At 35.3% G+C, this 15833-nt stretch overlaps 1 pseudogene; it reads left to right on the forward strand.

The window, feature by feature from the left end:
• Nucleotides 1-15833, forward strand: part of LOC107589475 (beta-1,3-glucosyltransferase-like) — a 28943-nt pseudogene that overhangs the window by 11655 nt on the left and 1455 nt on the right.

Raw genomic sequence — 15833 nt, forward strand, 5'->3', positions numbered from 1 at the left:
GAATTGTCTGCGTGAACCAAAAAATGTCCCATAGAACTATTTCATTCTTTCTATATTCTTACAGGATGGTGTTCAGTAGAGTAGCGTTGCAGAATATTTTGGCAGGTGGCTACAGCTGCCGCAGTTTGGATGCCGCTGATGACATGGTGATAGGGATGTGTCTGACCACACTGGGACTCCCGGTCACACACAGCCCACTTTTCCATCAGGTAGCGTACACACCCGCACACTGTCAACTCACATGTTGTCTTCTGTGCTGCTCTATAGCAACGAAAACACAAGTAAATGATGCTTTTAGCACCCAAGCAGAGCAACAAATAAGCTGAAACCTGTGGGTATAAATGTGTAGAGCAATCCTGTGTTTATTTCAAAGCAGAATTGAGGGTACAGACAGACAGGAAGAGAGGTTAATTTATCTTTTGGTTTGCATTGCCAACCTCATTTATATATAATTTACTATATAATCCTAAATTACATGGATTTGATTGTAAATTAAAGGAGTAGATTTTCCCCAATATGATGTAATCAGTTGCTCGTCCTCATGCTGTTCCAAACCCTAAACCTGTTTTTCTAGGGAAGGAGACGTTTTGAAGAATATTCACACGGTTTTCTTCTATACAGTAAAAGTAAATGGGGACCAGTGGCCATCAAGCTCAAAAAAGACAAAAAAGCACCATAAAATCATTCTAAATGTGATCTGTACAGTTTGTTCCAAGTCTTTCGAAACCTTATGATAGATGCTTATATGAGAAATTTAGTTATTCATAGAAAATCTTGTCGGACATACATTACCTTTCAAAAATTTGGGGTTGATAAGATGTTTTTGAAAGAATCTCTTTTGTTTGCCAAGGCTGCATTTATTTGAACAAAACTACAGTAAAACTGTAATATTGAGAAGTATTATATTAATTTTAAATAACTGTTTTGCTTTAATATACTTTAAAATGTAATTTATTCAAAGCTGAATTTTCAGATGCCTTTACCCCAATCCTCAGTGTCACATGATCCTTCAGAAATGATTCAAAAATGCCGATTTGGTGCTCAGAAAACATTTCTTATTATCAAACCTGAAAATAGTTGTGCTTTCTTAGATACATTTTTTCAGGATCCTTTGATGAATAGAAAGTTCAAAAGAACAGCATTTATTTGAAATAGTTTTTTTTCCTGTAACATAAAGGTCTTCATTGTCGCTTTTGAACAATTGAATGCATCCTTGCTGATTAAAAGTATTAATTTTCTTCAAAAACAGTAAACTTACTGACCCCATAACTTTTATAATGTGACTACCATTTACTTTCTTGTTGTGTGAAAAGCAGCTTAGACATAGTTTTTTTTCCCCACAAAAGAAAAAGTAATATGGGTTTCAAACAATTTGAGGGTAAATAAATTATGACAATGTTAGTTACTGTAAATTGTTCAGAATAACATTTGGGAAATAATATGGTCACAATTAGGTCTTTATGAGCTGTGTGAAACCGCTGGTGTGATCACACGGTCTCCTTCTGACCAAAGGCTCGTCCACAAATTAAGCTTTAGCGTTAGTTCTGGCAGGTCACGTGAGTCAAGCTTGCATCAGCTGATTCTCAGCTGATCTTTATTGAGTATTATTCAGCAGCTTTTCAGCTTGCTCAGGAGCAAATTACCCTCCTCCATCCCCAGCTCCTCCTTTCGCCACAGTCAGGACTTGGCTTTCTGATATTCCTTGCTAATCAGATTCCTTTATCTTGAATAAAGTGTTACACTTAAATATCATTAAGTACATTAATGATATCTGCCTTGTTCTGTTCTGTTAACCCTAGGGGGGTTATTATTGCTGCTCTCCCTGCTCATTCATGACAGGCTGCATGGATGGGCAGGGAGTTTTTTACCCAGAACAGAACCATACCGCCAAACCAAACTTTATGCTAAGTATCTATCATTTTGACGATAGTGGTCCTGACAGAAGTAATGTAAAAGAGCTTTTGGGACGACAGAGCCCAATCTCCAAATCTGAGGTGACCGCACTCACTCAAAAAGACCAGAGAGGAGCTGTAGATGGAGCTTATGGAGTGTGTGTATTTAATTTAATAATTTGATACTCTAGAAGCATTTAAATAACCATGCAATTGAAATTAACCATATATATTTTGTTAAACGCATTCCTCGTATTACTTTAAGCAATTATTTGGTTCATGTTATTGAGAGTTAAATCTGCACAGTAAATATATGAATCATTTTGTTCTACAATAAAGAAAACTGAGATACTTATATGTAGCATTTACAATGTGATATACTGTATGTCACTATGCTATCTCTATGCATGTGTTTAAAGGCAGAGTGATTTAAGAGCATTTGCAGTTCTCAATTCCAGTCCTGGCGACTGCGCTACTCCACCGCCGGTGTTCTGACAAATAATACCACCTATCAGATTATGCTACCAACACTGTATTTAATGCTACCTATCAGATTATGCTACTAACACTGTATTTAATGCTACCTATCAGATTATGCTACCAACACTGTATTTAATGCTACCTATCAGGTTATGCTACCAACACTGTATTTAATGCTACCTATTAGATTATGCTACCAACACTGTATTTATCCTACTGTAAGGGTAGGTTTAGGGTTGGGGTTGGGGTAGGTGTACATGTTAATAAAGCCTCACACCTTATTAATATTATGCTGGAAGCAAAATCTGATAAGTAGTGCTTTTCGCTATCGAATTATGCTACCATCTGTTTTAATGGGAGGTAGCAAAATCTGACAGGGTAGCACAAATCGTCAGAACACCGGCAGCATCTTCACACAGACGAAATTGACTAAAGATGTCTGAAGTGTGACATAATATACCTCTGTAAACAAATGCAATATAAATTCACATCTCGCACACTTTAATGCCCTTTGAATAGAACATATCCACCTTTTTCCCAATGAGCCTACTGCGTTTTAAATTATGGGAGGCATGGTTTTGGGAAGTTCCACTCAGAAAGACTGCAACAAATAATTTAAAATCATAAAATTGCACTACAAATAATCCTTATCCGTTATTATTATTATACATTTACATTTTATTATACATCACATTTTACATTTTTATTTCATGGCACTCAAGGACACCTTACAAAGTCCATAAAACAGGGTGAAACAATAACATTAAACAATAAAAGCCAATACAACAAACAGACATAAAATCACATAAAAGCCTGCCTAAACAAATAAGTTTTAAGACGAGATTTAAAGACCGGAAGACTTGAACTATTGCAAACTTCTACAGGAAGTGAGTTCCATAAAAGGGGAGCCGCATAACCAAAAGCTCGTGACCCCATGGAAGTTGTCCGAGTGCGTGGGAGAGCTAGAGTAAGTGCAGAAGCCGATCTTAAAATGTGAGACGGAGTGTGTATATGAAGAGGATCTAAGAGATATGAAGGAGCCAAATTGTTGAGTGCTTTTTAAAAGTAAAATTGTAAAAATTTACACGGAATTGAACTGGGTGCCAATTAGGGCTGGGCTATAGCTAAAAACATTATCAACGATATAATGTTTCATATCATTCGGTATCGATAATTATTGACATTTTTTATAACCTTTTTTAAAACAAAGAGCAATAGAATAGTTTTTTTTATTTAACCTCTGTATTTTTTAAATTAACCCAATTTATTGAGACAAACAACAAATATATTTTTTTGTTTTAACAGTCAAACACACAATACAAATTAAACAAATATCTAATTTCTAATGTTTTATATGCAGATTAAATAGGTTTTAAAAAAACGTTTGTCTCGTCTCCCGAGGCCACAGGAAAGCGCATTGAGCAAAATAATGCAGCACATAATGTCAACGCATGGAAATAGCTGTCTATAAAAAAAAACGTGCATTACGTCTAAATTAACTCATATAAATCAAATATAACTTTCGTAAATTGCATAAACAATTATGAACAAAATAGTATCATGTATTTATGCATTGCTTAATACAAAGAGCCAAATCGCCCATCATTTAATTGCATTAAAAAACATAAGAGACGCAGTGAAAAAGGAATAAACCTCCACAAATTCGCAACGTGTTTTCTAAAAGTTTAAACTGTTTTAACTTTGCATGGCAACATCTATTGTGTGAGACGCGAGTGCAGCAGTCATATTTGTCCGTCTAAAATGCGTTGAATATGCCTTCTGTGTGAATGGCTTGGTTTCGGTTTTAACCTAATCAAGGCTGGCACAGCACTCATTTCAGCATGTGTGTGCTGTCTGCGTCACTCATAGCACGTGCCTATATCGTGCACTATAATTTAATTTATGCATTTAGCAGACGCTTAAGCGACTAACAGTGCATTCAGGCTATACATTTTTTTACCAGTATGTGTGTTCCTTGGGAATCGATCCCATGACCTTTTGCACTGCTAACGCAATGCTCTACCACTGAGCCACATCAATCAGTAAATAGTGATACTGTTTTATCACCCAGGCCTAGTGCCAATGCAAATTTTGTAAAACAGGAGAGATGTGTTCAGAGATGGAAGTTTTGGTAATAACTCAGAGAGCAGTGGCATTTTGTACCAACTGTAGTCTGTGAAGTGATTTGGAAATAAGCCAATAAAACAAAGCATTACAATAGTCGATTTGTGTTGTTACAAGAGCATGCACAAGAGTAGCAGTACTCTTCAGTGAAAGGACAGAACGCAGACGATTGATATTCCTAATGTGAAAGAATGCAGAACGAGTAACACTGTTAATATGAGCTTCAAAAGATACAGTTTTATCGAAGATGACACCCAAACTTTTAACCTGATTAGACAGAGGAACAGGGCAATTGTCTATTATCACAGAGGAAATGTTTAACTTATTTATTGTGGGTTTTGTACCAATGAGAATAATTTTTGTTTTACTACTATTTAATTTGAGAAAATTACTTGAAAACCAAGTCACTCGACAAGAGCAGAAGGAGGAAACTTTGAGGAGGGTTTAGAAGACAGATAAAGTTGGGTGTCATCAGCATAACAGTGGAAATGAATACCATATTTCCTAAAAATGATGCCAGTTGGTAAAAGGTAGATAAAAAACAGAAGAGGTCCCAAGACAGAACCCTGTGGAACACCAGTGACTACATAAGTAGATTTGGATTTAAACTGTCTGAGTTGTGCAAATTGAATGCGGTCTGTGAGATAGGAACGAAACCAGCAAAGCCGTACCAGTAATTCCAATAGATTCCAATCTGTTTAAGAGTATGGAGTGTGAAACAGTATCAAATGCTGCATTAAGATCAAGAAGTATAAGTATTGATAAATGTCCAGAATCAGCAGCTGGTAATAAATCAGTGGATATCTTTATAAGTGCAGTCTCGACACTGTGATCGGAATGAAACCCTGATTGCAACTGCTCATATAAACTATTACTAGAAAGATGACCACGGAGCTAGGGAGCAACAATCTTTTCAAGAATTTTTGAAAAAAACTGGCAGATTCGAAATGGGACGATAATTTACGGGTTGTAAATTTTCAATAATTTTCTATTTTCAGAAGTCCGGAGAATAACGTTACATTTGGTAAATTAATGTGATGTGATATAACAATGTCTATGGAATAGCTCTTTTCAGCCCACTGCATTATTTTCCTCCTGATTATTTTCATGTTTTCTTTGTATTCTACTGTAAGTAAGTGAAAAAAGACAAGCATTTGTGGTCTACTCTCCAGATTTAATTTACGATATAAACCATGAATAATTCCCTGGAATACACTTGTCACACTTGCATAAGAGTGATATAATGCGCACGTTGAAGAACACAGTTCAGAAGACTTTTAATATAAATCCACAGGAAGACAGGTAATCCAACTTGCAACAGAGACCAAAGCAACAACAATAACCAGCAGGGACAAAACAGAAATGGGGAATACTTATACCAAAGCAAGAGAGGGACTAATAAGATAATTAACTAAAAACAGGTGAACAGTCTAGGGTTGTCGTGAGGACTGGAATTGAGAAGCACAGAGTATATATATACAGTGGGTATGGAAAGTATTCAGACCCCCTTAAATTTTTCACTCTTTGTTATATTGCAGCCATTTGCTAAAATCATTTAAGTTAATTTTTTTTCCTCATTAATGTACACACATCACCCCATATTGACAGAAAAACACAGAATTGTTGACATTTTTGCAGATTTATTAAAAAAGAAAAACTGAAATATCACATGGTCCTAAGTATTCAGACCCTTTGCTGTGACACTCATATATTTAACTCAGGGGCTGTCCATTTCTTCTGATCATCCTTAAATTGAATATTTCCTGATCTTCCCTCTTGTCTTCAGTTGGTTACAAGTGTCCTGCCCCAAACTCATGTTTTTCTGCAGAACCACTTTTGGGAGGAAAAATCAGCCAATGGCTTTCTTATAGCTGTCTCTACATGTTAAGATGGGATAGGTAAAAGTATTTAAGCATCAAAATAATACACTCAAATTAACTAATTAAAGGCTAAATAGGTCTTAAATTGGAGCAAAAACTCCTAAATTCATTAAGTTACAGCATTAAATATTGCATGCACTGCCAATATATATATATATATATATATATATATATATATATATATAAACTTCTCAGTATTATTGCCTTGTTTTCCAATACAAATATCTAAATATGCTTAAATCAAGATACATTTACTTAATATGCAAAATAAAGATATGATGTCTTATTTTCTGAGTTTGGGGGGTTTCTGAGTTTTGCTTTTCATTAAATTTTCATCTTGATTTAAGATTCTTTACACATTTGCACTGGAAAATAAAACAAAATTACATAGGAAGAACATTACTTTTTAACAAGCATTATTTATGGTTAAGGTTATTTCTGGTTGGGAACATAGATATTTGAGAACATATTTTTTGTAAAATGAATGAAAATTAATGTAGATTGGTTAGAAGCTGCATGTTTATGCTTTGAAGTGTCACTAACTAATTGTGTGCTCCATAGAGATTTACATTTTGAGAGCATACTGATGTGTTGTTCAGTTTATTCCTTACATTTTATGTAAGTGGTTAAGACTTTTAAAAAGTCTTCAATTTACCATCATAAAACCTGCAGAAACCCTGTAAACAGGACTCGTCATTTATCCCAGGTATAATGAATCAGTGTTTCTATTTCTGTGCTTTCAACATGTTCACCTTAATTACTTCCTTATTCTGAACTCTTGGATAGACGTCAGAAAAAAATGGCAGTTTAACACCTGTTTTTTAGGTCATGCTTCTCAATCCGATGATTTAGATTTTCCAGTATTAAACTAAAGGACGATTACAGTCTAAATGTAAGAAAAACACTTTTATGAGGAGATTTTCTATTCACTTGTGCTTTTATTAATTTATGTATTTGTTTATTTGTTTATTTTCTATCTTTCATAGAAAGACATTCTTTGTGTAGGAATACATCACAGACTAAGCTGTTGGAGGACAGCATAGAGTTTCTTCCCAGAGCCTACTCAGGCATGTTAAGGCTAATCCTGAACTTTCCACTTGGGATGAATGAGACATCTTAGCTCAGAGATCATAATTTGGCTGGTCATGGTGAATTTCTTAACGTAAAGAATAGTCCTCATTGTCTTTTTCAGTGTTAGCTTATTGACAGCAGAAAGACTGGGCAATGAAAAAACAGCAACACTAGAACAATAAAGAGAAAAATTTTGTGAACTTTTAAAGTCCCATGGACATTATGGAGAACAACTAGAAACAGAAAACATCTCGTTAAATGTTTAAAGACCCTAAAGGCGCATTTATTATATCTCTAAATTTTTTCTATTTAGAAATGGGATAAAATTTATTATACTTTAAACATGATGTATTTCCCTCTTGGACTACTAACAAGCTCTGGAGTGGAGACTTCAGCTCCCTTCCAAAATCCTCTGTGATAAGTCTTCTGTCTCAGGCAGCGCCCAAATGCAGCAGCTGAAGCAAAATGACTGATTTGAAGCGTATCCTGTGCATCAACTAACTTGTACAGCACAAGTTGTACTCCTCATGTGAATGACCGGAGACTAGATGCTCTAATAATAGTTCTGTCAGGACCACTATTGTCAAAGATGTTTGACAATTAGCATACAGTTTGGATTGGCGGTAGGGTTCGGTTCTGTTCTGTTCAGCCTAGCATGGATGAGAGCAGGGAGAGCAGTGATAACCCTCCCAGGGTGAACAGAACAGAACAGAACCAACATAAATGTATGCAGATATCGTTAAGTTCAATAATTTTATGTACACATTTTAGGATTAGTCTGATTCAAAGGAGAATCAGAAGGCTGAATCCTGACTGACAGAGGAGGAGTTGGGGATGGAGGAGGGTAATTAGCTATTGAGCAATGCGAAAACTGCTGATAATACTGAGAGACCTTATATATGAATGCTTAGATAGGTGTCGTATTCCCATAGGTAGATGGGGATCAGCTGAGAGTCAGCTGATGCAAGCTTGACTTACGTGACCTGCCAGAACTAACGCTACGCTTGATATTCACTGAAAATCTGAAAATAGATTCACTGTGTATTTCTAATAAAAAAAAAAAAAATGGTTTTTGTTTTATTTTACTTGTATTAATTTGATTTATTATTACATTTTATTTTAAACTTTGTAATTTGTATTCATTTATCAAACTTTTTTGAATTAGATGTAATTATTTTGAATGAACAATAAAATAAATGAACTATCACCTTATCAGAAAAAAAATTTGAAAAACTGTGCTAAAGTTTGCTAAACCTTTTAATGGCTTAATGCTTGACTGAGATGCCTATTCTTTCTCTTCTTTTGAAACTAGAAAATCCTTTTACATTGTTGTAACCAATGCTAGATGATGTGTACATACATCCACCTAGTCTTGAAATCTACAAGACTAAGAGATTTAAATGTATGTATTATAGCATTTCTGTTCTGGAAATGGATTCTTTTGTTTACTGCTGATACAGTGCATCAGTTGAGCCAGGGAAAGAAGCTTAAAGAAACTAGGATGTTTTTTGGGCATCATGCAGGATTTGAGCTTATATGTGTGAAGTACCTCACAGCAAGAGTGCTGAACTCAGTTTCCGTTGTACGAATGATGACAACATTTTTAACAAGGAAAAACTCACAGAACTGCACTCTTGCTGAGAGACTTGCTGATTTAATTCAAATGGCTCTTCAGGGTTTTGCCTGTTTTCAAAGTTTTTCAAGATTTTTGTGTTTCTCTCTTGCTGCTCTATATAATACTGTAATTTTCCATGCTCCATGCAAAGCAAAAAAAGTACTCTCATGAATAGAAAGCCTTAGGATTCAGCTGTTTTAACTTCTCTTAAATAAATCAGTTGAAAATAGCTAATTTTTTCATGTGCTTTTATTTGAGTCCAATGCCTTTTAAATTTGCTAAATGACCATATGTTTGATTAAACTTGATGGAAGCGGAGCACATAAAGTTTTGTCATCCTTTGGGGTTTTTTATATATATTTTTGGACTAATATGTTTAAAATGAATTCTTAGAAGTTTTTTCAAAAAATATGTAATGCTCTAGTTAAACCGTGACCAATGAAGCGATGCTATCATTATTGTAGTGCTCTGTGCTTATGTAGGTTTATGTGAACTTGCCATTTACAAAAAATTACTAAAAATAAACACACTACTATACAGGATTTAAATGCTTTAGATATATCACATGGCTCTGTGCTATCTTTAAATCTAAGTAATTTTGTCTCTACAAGATATTGGATATTTACTCCCAAAAGAGGGAATAAATGTAAAATTTCTCTACTTGTTCTTCAGTGGGTCCATTATCAGACACAGATCAATACCCAAGTTAAATCCATCTTAAATCGGCAGATTCTCTGCTGACTTTGTATATTTTAAAAGAACATCTCGAAAAGGCAGACAACAATGAGTCAATCAGAGCTGCAGCAGTTATTCAAAACCTCATTAGGTCTAGAATGGTTTACAAATTACAATCCTTGTACTTCAGGGATGCCAACCATCTCATACTGATTTTTGGCTTTGGATGTGGGTGGAATCCCATCCTCCTCTGCTTGGAGGCTTGACATCAAAGCAGTTGCTTGGCTTTAAATTAATCATTTAATTAATTTTAATGTCCTTGGTGATGGTTCTCAGCCGGCATGATGTCACATCGCAGGTGATATATTAGTAAATAATTTTAGACTTTTAGAACAAATGCACAGATGCTCCTGCCCGGCTGCTCTGTTATCTCAGAAATAGCATGTGCAAGCTTAAATGAAGGTCTAAAAAAGTGATTTCCTCAGGTATGACCTTCATTGTAAGTGGGGCGCTTATGCCAGTGCTTAAAGTAATGCTCATGATTCTTTCAAAAAAAGAAAAAGAAAAAGGTGCTTTCTTGCTCCAGTGTCATTGCAGATAGCTGAAGAGCACACTGGCTCTTTTGTAGTTTTAAGGTTGAGATGCCAATTTAGTTCTTGCCTTGTCCTTAAGTCCCTGGCACGTTTTCTCAGCCATTTTGAGCTGTCGTTAATAAGCCAAGGATTTAATGAGGAGAAAAATCACTATCAGTTATATGCAAGAAATAACAGCTTGGCTGAGATGAAGGATGTAATGGCTTTTTATTTGGCCATTGGTGTATTACTTTTGCCTTCTGTGCTCAAACACAGCACAAGTTAAAGAGCAGGATGGACCTGATTGATGATGCTAAAGCACACAGGTTCTGTGAAGCAGGCCTTAATGCGTAGGCCAATGTACTTCGTTAGGACATAATAAATGCTGCTAAATGAGATGCTATGAAAAGGTTTAGGATTGACGAAGGTGAAAATCACATCATGAGTCTTTAATGGAAACTTTTATTGAGTTAGCCAGCTAAAGAGCTATCAATGCAGTGCAACTGACTCAACCAATGACAATGAATTGATAAAATCTTTTCAAGTGCAATGCCAGCTCAATCCTGGCTGATCGTTTCTGAAAAATATTATGGCATTTTTTTCATTTTTTTTTTTACATGGGTCAAAGTTTGGATGCTTGGCACAGAAAACAGTTCCAGACTTCTAAACAATACCAAATTTGGATTCTTTGGCTTGTAACAATAGCAGAACTCTATAAGTTTCCATAGTGTCATAAAGAAATATATGTATGTGTGTGTGTGATTTATTCATATTGTTTTTACCCCTGTGTCTGCGTTTTCTTATAATATGGTGTATCGCCTCTATTAGCATTAGTATTTTTTTTTATTTAAAAAAAACAGCAAGCTGTGTAAATTAGGTACTTTTATTTATTTATTATTGACATGGGAAATTGTAGCAGAAATGACAATTAAGCTGAATAAATGATAACAAACACTGATCATGAATAAATAAATAAAGAAATAAAACACAAAACACATGGAATGAAGACCAAGTTCCAGTGAACATCTTCACAGTCCTCTATGATGCCAATGATGACGTCCATCATTATGTGTGTATTTTGAGTGGCGGTTTCTTTCTGCAGATGAGGTTGTGGTGTGACAACATCTTGGTAGAAATACACAACTGAGTTTAGAGTTACAAAATGTCTCTTCCATTTGTTTGAGAAAAGCAATTATGTTTCTGAAGGCCAAAAATGGTATAAGCAAAACAATAACTGCTTTTCCGCTGTCGGGCCAGTGCGAGCCAGTGCTTTGTTAAAATTATTATTTTTAAATAATTTAAAACCAATATGGATCTTTTAGATATTTTAAGAATGAAATCGTGAGAATGTGTTGATAGTTTGTGTAGTTGGAAGGTTAAGCTCCAGAAAATCAGTAATGACGTGGTTTTGACAGTTACAGATTTGAAAAAGTGGGAAATAAGAACCCTAAATTCTACAGGCTTTCCACATGACTACATGCACTTCTCTAAAGATAAGCCAAATCTTTTGACAAAATTTCCTTTATTTGTTTTAGCATGACTGCCGTTAGCTTTCATTTCCAAACTGGATTATTTGTGATTGTGGCAACCATAAAAAACCTTCTGATGTCACATTTAGATTGCATCCTTTCTTGTTTGATTTATATCTTACCAGAAGACTGAATGGCCTCAGAGTGAGAGAGATGGTGATTCAGACTGACTGTGCTTCTTAACCTTAACCTTAACCTTAACATTCAGTGCACGAGTGCATGAGAGAGCAGTGACATAACCAAAGGCGCTTCAGCTCTATTAACGGCTCAGGGGAGTGAGGTCTTGTTCAAGATACTAAAAGAAGTTTAGAAAATTGTTTTGCCTTATCCTGTGCCAAATAACAAGACTACTTTGCAACTCACTGTATTGAGTTTGAATGATTGAATTCTTGACTTTGCTATAGAGGACACACTGTCTCATTGTCTCAGTTGAAATATTAAAGGATATTGTCAACCTCTAAATGTTTTGGTTTTCTTGATGAATGCTGCATTCATACGCAGTTTCCTGCAGTGCACATTTTAAAAACGGGTTGTGCTAGTGTTGTCGTCTTGGTGCTTTATGAGCTACTGAACTACAGATATTTTTATCCTGTGAAAGAACATTTTGAAACCTTGAAAGATGAAGCAGTGAGTCAAAAACTTGTTTTTTTACTTTTTACTGATACTTTCAGAGACAAAGAGCTAAGGTAAGACAAAATATTGTATTGCAAAACAGCTTTTTTGTGTGTTATGGGACTCTCTGTCATCATTTACTCACTGTCATGTAATTCCTTTTCTTTTGCAGAACACACACACACACACACATATTTTGATCAATCTTTTTTGGTCCCCACAGTGAAAGTCATTGGGGTCTAATTGCCATTCTGTGGATAATAACAGTTGAATCATTCTTTAATGTAGCTTCTAATGTGTTCCACTCGACAGGTTTGGAATGACATGAGGATGAGTAAATTATGCATTTTCAGTGTGAGCGTGAGGTTAAAACAAAAAATAGATTTTCTTGGGTCTGTGTGTGATGCTTAAAGAGCACATAGTAAACCAAACGGTTGACCTGTGAAGGAAAAAAAGGTATTTCTTGCAGGCATTCTGTCTATTTCACTGTAAAGATTCAACATTTGGGTTATTCTGAGAGGAAAAAGCTAGTAAAAGTCCCACAGTCATACAGCTTCCACATTTAATTGTCTGAGTAGCGACAGGTGATGGACTTCTGAGACAACAACCTTCTGCTGTTCTCTGAGGCAGGCTGCCAGATAATGAGTGTTACGGGAAACAGTTTGGATGAGCAAAGCCTTTTAATTTCTGTTGGGAGTAGAGATAACCACTTCTCGATCTGTACTTTACGGAGTTCAGTGATTCTCCACAGGCTATTGCCACCAACAATTCTGCCAGATCAGCAATAGGCATTGAGAACGACGCTGTCACAGTGATTCATTAAAGCAGAGCATGAATCCGGCTCAATGAACAATGCCAATGAAAAGACGGAAAGAGGGCGATTGTCCTCTTGTTTGCACAGCGAGAGACATTTTCATATACCCAGAACAATGCTGCATCTCTCACTCCACCTCATCCATCCTTTCTCTCCATTTTTATTGAACCCTGGTGAGATTACCTTTCCAGCTGCTGGATCATGAATAACATTTATTTGTGAACGTGCATGGTGATAATCCATTACAGTTGCTGTGGTCCGGTCCTCTGTGAATGTTAATTTGGTTTCTTTCAGTTCATATGCTAATAAGAGTAACAGAGGAGCTGAGGTGACTTCCAATTCTTTTGTTTTCATTCTTCTTTAATATTTAGAATTAAAAGAGGAGGTAAAGATCACTGTAAATGTTTGCAGAAAGTTTAGGCTTAAGAACAAACAGAATAAAAAGTATGTTTTATGATTCGGAGTGATAAGAATTTAATCATCTTCTCCACTTAATCAGAATATTTTTGTGGACATACAGGAGTTACATAAGCAAACTCGCATTATTGGTTAAGCTATAGAAGTTAAAATGTATTTAACTTGGGAAGCACTAACTTTTAAAAAACTATATCATATATATATATATTAATATTTGTTTGAAATCATTATTAATATTAATATTATTTTATTCACATTAATTCTTTAAATAGAACAAATAATAACTAAATAAACTATGATCTGTAATTTTCAACATTTGTTTTCTACAGCACAATGTTATTTGAATCTTTCTAGCCAAAGTATAGCACACGCTGTCTGTTATAAAATGTGTTTCAAGCCTTACATCAAAATTTTGTTATGATGGGTTGGGTATTGTGTTGTTTTGTGTTTTTTATCCTATAATAAGGTTCTGAACAGAGGACAAAAAAGAATGTATATCATTCAAAATAAAAGAAACTGTCCCATTGTATCCTGTGTCATATCTTGTGACATATACACATTGCAGCATTTCTAAGCTATATTGGAAACACACAAAATAGTTCAAAACCCATCATCATGCAGTAGATGGTGAAGTTATGTTAAAAGCCATGCATCATATGAAAAGTGAAGTCTAATGATCCCATTTACTAATTATTTCAAAAGATTAGATGTAATTAAACCTGTGAGCGTCAGTCTTTTGATGAGGCTTCAGTAATTTTAGGTCTATAACACCTAGAAGCTTTTAGAATCCGTTAGCATTTCCATTCATCTCTGGATTGGCTGGTGCTTTGTTCATGGTTCTCAGTTTCAGTTATGCCAATTTTTGATTTAGTCACCTAAAATCCATGTGACCAATTACTTTTTTATCTCAAAGAGCACACAGACTATTTATCAATGATAAAGGAACATTGTCTGGCAGGCAATCACCAGGTGTGTTATCTGATTTGCACTCCATAGGGGATCAATTGGTTGACCTCTTGTTGGCTCTGTAACCCCAGTGGGCATTAATTAATTCCTGCACAGGCTACATCATCCAGTGTTGACTAGATGGCTTCTGTAACCACAGCTTCCCTTCTCCAACATGTAAAAAATAAATAAAGAGTAAATCCTGACTACAAACAACTTGATTACTATTTAAATTTTCGCCATGAGACCTCTAACTAAAAATAACCCAAAAATGTTTTAAATAACTCGATAAAGCTAATGTAACCCAGTGGTTTTATTTGGAATGTTATGTTTGTGACCCGGTTGGGAAACCAACTAAAACCATGACAGGATCCAGGGGGTATTCAGGAATCCGTGTATCATTCGATCATTCGTTTTTTGATTTAATATTGAAAGTAGAAAAATTAGAAAACGGCCTTTTTTGTTTTTTCGTTTTTCTACATTTAATCTTTTTTCATCAAACAAACAGGCTAATGAATAGCTCGACACAACTCATACTGGGGCAGAGTCTAGACAGGGCTTTCTTCTGTGTAGATATAAATTCTATTCTTTGCATCAGCTGGGCATGGCAGGGTATGACATGACAGCTGTCATAGCCTACCCTATTAAGAAATTAATTAATTTGTTTCAAAATACATATTTTAAACACTAAGACAAAAAGGAAAGAATAATAAATTGGCTTGGGTTGACCTATGTTCACGCAAGAACAGTCATTCTGACTGACAGCCGGAGAACAACAGATATTAAATAGCCTACTGTTAGAGTTATATAATGTAGTCTTGTGTTTTATTAAAATTGATTATAATTGATATCTCAAAAGGATATGCACTTGTGCGTGGGCACGCACTGAAACGCAAGATTGAAGACTGTAGATTCTCAGGTAACATGTGATGTATTTTCAAGTCGCTAATTTCAAACCATTAAACTAATATGGCTAGCTAAACAATGGCTGACAGGGGTGGGTTAAGTTGCAACATGTTTTTAAAACTTGCCCTTACATACATCTGAGAACAGTTTCTTTTTGCCTAGACAATGGAAAAGAAAGACAGAGGTGTACTTTGCCAGTGTTTCATAAAAAGAACTGATTATATTTTAAAGAAGGGCAGGACATTCAGAACAGTTGCAAGAAAAGCCACAGACAGCCTTCGTGTTGTCTATATGGGGACAT

The sequence above is a fragment of the Sinocyclocheilus grahami genome, unplaced genomic scaffold (assembly GCF_001515645.1).
Source record: "Sinocyclocheilus grahami isolate Dianchi unplaced genomic scaffold, SAMN03320097.WGS_v1.1 scaffold7.1, whole genome shotgun sequence".
In the NCBI taxonomy this organism is placed as follows: domain Eukaryota; kingdom Metazoa; phylum Chordata; class Actinopteri; order Cypriniformes; family Cyprinidae; genus Sinocyclocheilus; species Sinocyclocheilus grahami.